The sequence below is a fragment of the Triturus cristatus genome, chromosome 3_1 (assembly GCF_964204655.1).
Source record: "Triturus cristatus chromosome 3_1, aTriCri1.1, whole genome shotgun sequence".
Classification (NCBI taxonomy): Eukaryota; Metazoa; Chordata; class Amphibia; order Caudata; family Salamandridae; genus Triturus; species Triturus cristatus.
In genome coordinates, this window is record NC_140583.1 from 258,038,018 (window position 1) to 258,045,337 (window position 7,320).

Below are 7,320 nucleotides of genomic sequence, written 5' to 3' on the forward strand. Positions count from 1 at the left end.
GCTTTTAAAAGAGACTGTCCTCTGTGATAAAGATGTCATTTTCTCTTTAAAATGTATTTTAAAAGTGCAATTAACGAGAACTTCATCACGTTTTGAAAGTTAAAAACAAATCGGGAAATGCAACTTTCACTAAAAGTAGGATTGCATGAGAAAATACAGATAAAACCACATGTAGCAGGAAAACTCTCTTGTGAAAACGTACTTTGTTTTTTAGAAACGTCATCATCCGAGGCCGGGTGAAGTCGGGAAACTCAACAAGCTATGCGAAATACAAAGTTTGCTATTTCAAATACAAAGTTTAAAGCTTCAACTCACATTTTAATGCAGTATATGAACATTTCTTGATAGACTTTAGCCATTTATAAATACCTTTCCCAAACCTTTTATTTTAGGTCATTGCTAATTTAAGGTCACTGGATGCAGTGGTCTTTTGGACCCAACACAAGAATCTACTCGCAGCACTAGATAACAGCAAATGGTACCAAAAATGATGTTGTTGCTAGGAGCAGGGTTGCAACCAATGGCAATTTGTGACTTTGTAGGAGCTCCAAAATCCGTCCACAGGGCATGAACGCACAGAGTTAATTTAGTTTATGTCTCCAACGTTTGTTGAAAAGCAGAGAAGATCAGTGAAGCAGCTTAGAACACACTTTGAAATTGATTATTTTTAATGCAAGAAGTCCGGCTTGGGCGACCAAATCTGACAGGATAAAGGTCTAGGGGGCCAGTAAGGATACCTTGGACAGCTGCCTGGCCATTAGAACATTTTCCTGTCTAGTTCCAGCCTTTACAGCACAACTGGCATAGACAACAATGGGGTGGTACTGATGCTGGGAATGCGGGATGAAAAGATGGTCAAAGATGCGCCGTTGCAGTCAACTGGATATCTTTGTGGTAGTCCACGGGTGATGTAGGGCGACATGGTGCACAAAAGTCGGAGTCCCATGATGTCTGAGGGGGTGACACGGCAGACACAGCAGTTGGAGTCAAATCCTTTAGTATGGGGCTAGTGTCACTCTTGGGCATCCAATCCAGATTCTGATAACATTCCCGGGTCCCGCTGACAGGGTGCAACCTTTAGCCATCAACGATCGCTCACTTGAGGCACTCAGTGGTAGCTAGCAGGGTAGCTTCTCTCGTAGCTAGCAATTTTCCGGTTTGGGCTTCTTCAGTTCTTTCGTCCCCTGGTGCAGGGTGAGATGTTACCTCCCCTTTGCAGGAACCCACTCTGGATGTTAGCACAAAAGGCAAGCTTCAAAGGGGAAGCCGTATTTGACGGGCAAATAGCAATAACACTCCAAGGGGACTGCTCTTTCTTCCCCTAGACTAGCTGGAGATAGTCCACAAACTGGTTTTCCCATGGGCGTATTGTCCCCAAGTAGCCACACCTTTAGGGTGGGCTACTGAGCACTTCATCCGAGGAAGGGTCCTGACATCTTGAGAGTGGCCAGAATAGAATACTTTTGATGTTCGACGCAAATTCTATTTGCATTAAAAGTCTAGAAAAGTAATGTTGGCAAGGGATAACTACTTAAGAACATCATAGTCATAAACTGAGCCCTTAATAGCACTTAGCATGAATTAATGTACCTCACGACAGGATCCAGAGAGGAGTGCAAATCACCATCTCCAGGTTTTAGTGAGAAATGCTCTCTCCCCTTGTGTTGGCCATTACAAAGCACAATATGCTCTGAATGCGAACTTAAAGGGAGTCGCAAGATTTGATGAAACGCGCTCGGTATAAAAGTATAAAATAAAGCCACTTAACCAAGCACGAAGAACAACCTATAAGTCAAATGGTGCTTGATCTAGTTGTTTAGTAGAAAACCTCGAGGGGTGTTTACCACAAAAGAAACGTTTTAAACAACTACCACAAAACTAAACCATTCCCGCCCACGTGGAACACATCCATCACAGTCCTCGGAGAAGATCAACGAAACCATCGACCTTACCTCTTAAACTCCCTACAATACCAAGTCTCGGCATAGGCTCAATAGCCTGTGATTTTGAGCAAACCACTTAATCTCCCCGTGCCCCGGCACAGCGGGTCTCACAGGTAGCCACGATATAACAAATTTACTAAAATAATTAAATTTACATTAAACAGAAAAGAAAACAGCACAAACCTCAGAGGGGTCATGGGGGTGAGGTTTGGCGCTCTGTAGTAGACGACCTGGGTCGGCTTCTCCGCCCTCCTTCTCGGCGTCTACTGGTTACAGGGGTGGTTTCACGGTGCTTATGAAGTTTATGGGCCTGTACCACGCCTCCGGCGGCAGGACTTGAAGCAGAGTCCCCGCCGGTCAAGCCTTCTTGCGACAGTGTGCCCTACCTATAACCAGGCGCAGCCAAGCCTGGCTTCTGTTTGCTGTCCTGTTTCCCGATTTATCCCCGCCCACAACCAGGCAACTACTGGCTGACTATTGACGCGCATGCGTACGATGTAAGGCATCGCTGCACACTACTTTAAAAAACAAGCATTTGCAAGGCAATAGAACTCGCATTTACGCGAGTCCTATTGCATTTTAAAAGGGAGTACGGGTGGGCAAAAAGGCACGAACGGGAGTGTGGGGGGGGTGGTGTTCCGAGAAGTCATGGACTGCGGGAGGGGACAGGGGGAGGCACGGGAACAAAATAGTGTTTACAGTAAAGGGGCCAATAGCCATGGAAGGACACAAATGACGACATGGCCATCAGGAGGAGGGACTAACAAGCCTAAAACCAATGGGAAGGCTGCATTTAGGACCTAAGCCAATACAAAAGATGGGCAGTGCTTACATGGAGCTTCCACGCTATAGTATATACTGCATGCCTCGCAAAGCGTGCAGCGCATGCGCTACAACGCTAGGCGAGACCTAAAAACTGTGGAGTGAGCATGCAAAAAGAGGCATTCCTTACACTGTGGTAATAAGGGCAAAAGGAAGCAGGAAACCTATTTAAGCTCTGTGAACAGAGAAGTATTGGAAAGATGGGGTGGAGACTTAGTTTGTCACAGGCTGTAATGGTGTCAACAAACTCGCTGACCACACCCATGCTTGTAAGAAGCTGAGAAAGGTTGGAGACACAGGCAGGGCAGGGACCATGGTCATGCCTCTTTCGTCAGAAAGGGCTCCACCAGCTCCACTCCCAATGAGGAGCTGAAGTGGGTAACTGGCAACTGCACAATTGCATGTCTCTTGCACCCCTAAGTACATACTGCATGGCAATACTTACATTATACTCCACTCATACACTCTTCTTATCGTGGCTGGAACCCAGGATTCTAACCAAGCCCAGACAAAGCATGGAGGCCCTAATTGCACTCAACTTAATAAGACAGTCTAGCAACTAGTCAGACAATTGAGCTGCAAGAACACACTAGAGCTAAAGTTACGCTTTACAAATGACAAGAAACAATACCATAGATGCACTAGAAAATGATTGACTTTGTCGTAGCTTATTTTGTATATGTAGGAACGATGCTTCGATCATGTCCTACCACCAGTGCTTTAAATGGGAAAAAATAAGTGCAGGTAAAATGAGCTAAAGGTTTAGTGAGGGGGCGGGTCTAGGGGCGGGGCTAAAGGCCAGACATGATGATACTTAACGACTTCTGTATTAGTTGCAGCACACATCAAAACACATGAGAAATGTGTTGATATAAACAAAGCAAGATAACTTATTACACAAAATGAAAGAGAAATGCAATAATATGTTAACATTTTCTTTTTTTTGCAATAGTTGCACCTTTTTTAATGTCATACTGTTAATTGCTGTTTGGCACAATACTATATATTTTTAAGCATACGAGTAGGAAGAAACTGAAAATCCCCCCACATCGACCCAAAGCTCTAAAGGCACGAAGCAAATGAAGCAACTCATCATGACCCTCCCCAGAAGATATCGCTTGTCTCTTCCATCGATCTATCCATTCATCCTTTCATCCTACCATTTACCTGCTGATGTCGACCATTTAACCGTTACATGCTATCGTCTATTCAGTCTTTCATCAATCATTCAGTTTTTCACCGTTCCGTCTATCCACCCTTCATATCCAAACCTATCCATCCATCTCCAAACCTATCCATTCATCCTTTGACTCATCCATCTCTTTATCCACCTTTTCCCTCATCCATCAATCCATTCGCTCATCCATCCATCAACCCTTTCACTCCTTTATACCATCCACCCTTTCATTCCATCCACCCTTTCACTCAATCCCTCCTTTCACTCATCCATCATCCACCCTTTCATTCATCCATCCAATCTTTCACTTATCCACCCATAATCCGCCCTTTTATCCAATCATCCACCCTCTTTCACCCATGCATGCTTTCACTCATCCACCCATCTATTCATCCATCCATACATACATCCACCCTTGCTCACTCATCCATCCACTCACTCACCCACGCACCAACCCTTTTTTTAGTTATTTATGAATCTTTGTCGCCGAGCAGACATGTACACACAAAGTGCCACCCATTTTCTTTAAAATACCTCCTGAGAGTGTCTTGACTCTCTCTCTTTCTCTCACTTTTTTCTTACAAAAACAGGCATAGGAATGCAGGCAAACACACAAACATTGCAGACACACAAGGGCAGAGATTACATGAGCACCAGTTACATTACAGAAAGTCACATTAATTTTTGTTTTAGGCCTAGGACAATTAAGTAATTTGCTCAAAATCACAGGATGTTGAGCTGAAGCTGGGACTCAAACCTATTTTCATAGTTCCTTGTTAGGCAGCTCTGACCGGCCCTAACATTACATCCTCTCAATTTTTCTATCTGGGAAAGATGCCTCACAGCCTATGCAAACATAACACCCCCACTAAGGCCTGAAAGACACTGGAGCCAAGGTGCTAACAACAGGCACACATCAAGGCCAATTCACTAACTCTCCCCCTTTCCCAGCAAACTATAGCTTCAGGGCGCTAGCCTGGTCAGGGAGCAGGGAAGACAAGCAGAGAGACCCTTAGGCACCATCCCATCGCCCAATGTCCGCCTTCCCAATCTGATGCTGGGTAGCGTGAACCCCCTCCCCCCCCTTCACCCTCCCTTCGCAGACTCGTGCTGAGAGGTGCATTCATCTCGGGTGTCACGCTGTAATTAGATTTGTGGGGTGTGGGATAGGCTCAGAGTCCCACACCTACAGTTTGATTGACTGGGCAGGGTCTGATTGCACCCTTCACTTTTATTCACAGAGGGCCGCAAGGCATTCACAACCCTAAACAGCCCTTAAGTGATGCCAATGAGCCGCTGCTGGATTGCTCAGCAGCGGCTCCATTCAGAGGCATACACTTCCCCTCCCTCCATTCTGCCATCTCTCTTTTTTGCCAAGCAGAGCACTTTCTGCGCAGCACAGTCTCCAGTGCCATCGAGCCTGCACTGCCTGACTTTCCCCTGAGTACCGGTACTGTCCTTGGAGAAGGAAAAGTTCCGGTACTCAAAAGGAGAAGAATAAAAAGTGCTGGTACTCCGTACCGGTGAGTACCGGCCCATTTAAAGCACTGCCTACCACAAGCGCCTATAAACTAGCCAACAAACAATACCAGCACAATAAGCTCATGTCTTGCAATGCAGTGCCATCTAGCGGTTTTGTTTGGTATACAGAGTTCTCTCTGTTAGTTGACTAAATCAGTCAGTAGGTGTTATAAGCTGTGGTTGCAGTGCGGTCAGTTCTTCAGCCCAGATGTACAAAGCTTTTTTTTTGTTGCTTTTACTTATGTAGCTGAGAATGAGTGGTGTTATGAATGTATGTGATCCTCAATCCATTGAAAAGCACAACATACCATACAGAATTAAAGCAACGCCATGAGATGTGGCTGCCATCACGGCATTGTATTCACTAAGAAGCTAATCAGGGAAAAGCCTTAATTTCCATTGCTGTATGTCAGGGTGGAGAAGCCGGTGTGATGTAGTAACTGCTCCTGTAGTTAGTATCTTAGAACTAAGGATCTAGGGGTGTGGTTTGGAAGCCTAACGAGGCTCCTGCTGAGATTGAAAGGACCACTGCCATTTGGGGTCATCAAAGCAGGTTATCTGTGCCAAAAATAAACATGAAGGCACATAAACCTGAATGCAGCAGTTATCTTGGTTGGTGAGCTGTGCTGCATATGTGTCTTCACAAAAAGAGAGGAGATGTGTTTAATTTTAGTAACAGGTTGTGCCTGCCATTTTCTTGATGCTGAGGCAATTAAGTGCTGGGGTGATGTATTCGTCTGTCATAGCAAGATCACCAGCTCTCCGACAAAAATGCAGCACGTTTTGTTATGAAACGTGAACCTTTATTTCAACAGTTGACAGATGTATATACTGCATGGAACACATTGAAGTAATTACATTTAAAGAGAAATATAACCTTTTCTATATGCAGTACTTTTGGAAAGATTCTTTTGACTAGCAGAAGTTTTTATATGGATTTTCTTGCAGTGTGCTTTTCATACTTCTCTGAATTTTTTTCATTCATTAATTAATACTGATCAGCATTTACTTGTGCCTGGGCCGCTCTTTCAGGATAATATCAAAGATGTCATTTCAGTGACCTACATAAGCTTAAGGACATGAGCAGACAGTTTTCCTTAATTTTATATAAAACAACTCCTGATCTGATCTTAAAAAGGCTGTCCCAAATGTATCTCATGCTATGGACCCTTCTTTCATTGAAGGGGCCATCACTGACAATAGTGTTGTTACATGTCGGGGCCATCTTCTTTGAGTTGCAGCCAAAAGCAAGAAAGACTTATCTGTTAGCTGTGCTACAGCGGTCCAAAAAAGGACCCACCTTGTCCTGTTAAACCTCCTGATAACCCAATGTATCCTCAAAACGGAGAAAGGAAATATCTTCACTTAACCTTCAAGTTGAGGATTTAGGAAACCGAATTGGCATTATTAACCTAGGAGTTCATGTTGTTCCAGGATCCTTCGAAAGAGGTGACTTATCTAAATTACTGACGACCTTTTTTTCTACGAATAATGGGCAATCCTAAGTTGTCAAAAGTTAATATCCAACAAGCTCATAGAATGGGAGGGATGTTATCAGCAGTAAAAGCACCTCTTTGCCAAGATGCTTCAACATTTGTTTCTTAGCGTATACCGATCTTTTAAAAGCGGTTCAAGCTGCAAGAGAGAAAAATAACTTGAGTTGGAGTGGTCAGAATCAGTGCTTAATTTGAGCTGGTGGTTTTCTGTGCTCGGCACCGGCACTTAATTGTCATCACCACAATTATGGTGGCGCTGATCATCTAATTTAGAGATGAGCAGAACAGCGGGCCCGATTCACAGAACTAACTTAAGACAAAATCCTAAACTTACTACCATTTTGGTATTCACAGAAGGCAC

The 7,320-nt window shown here is 44.2% G+C and overlaps 1 non-coding gene across 1 annotated transcript; it reads right to left on the reverse strand.

Moving 5' to 3' along the window:
- Positions 1-1,582: 1,582 nt before the first annotated feature.
- LOC146860060 (small nucleolar RNA SNORA26) lies at positions 1,583-1,714 on the reverse strand. Its single transcript, XR_014979333.1, has one exon. It is a non-coding gene; the product is annotated as a small nucleolar RNA SNORA26 (small nucleolar RNA).
- Positions 1,715-7,320: the final 5,606 nt, after the last annotated feature.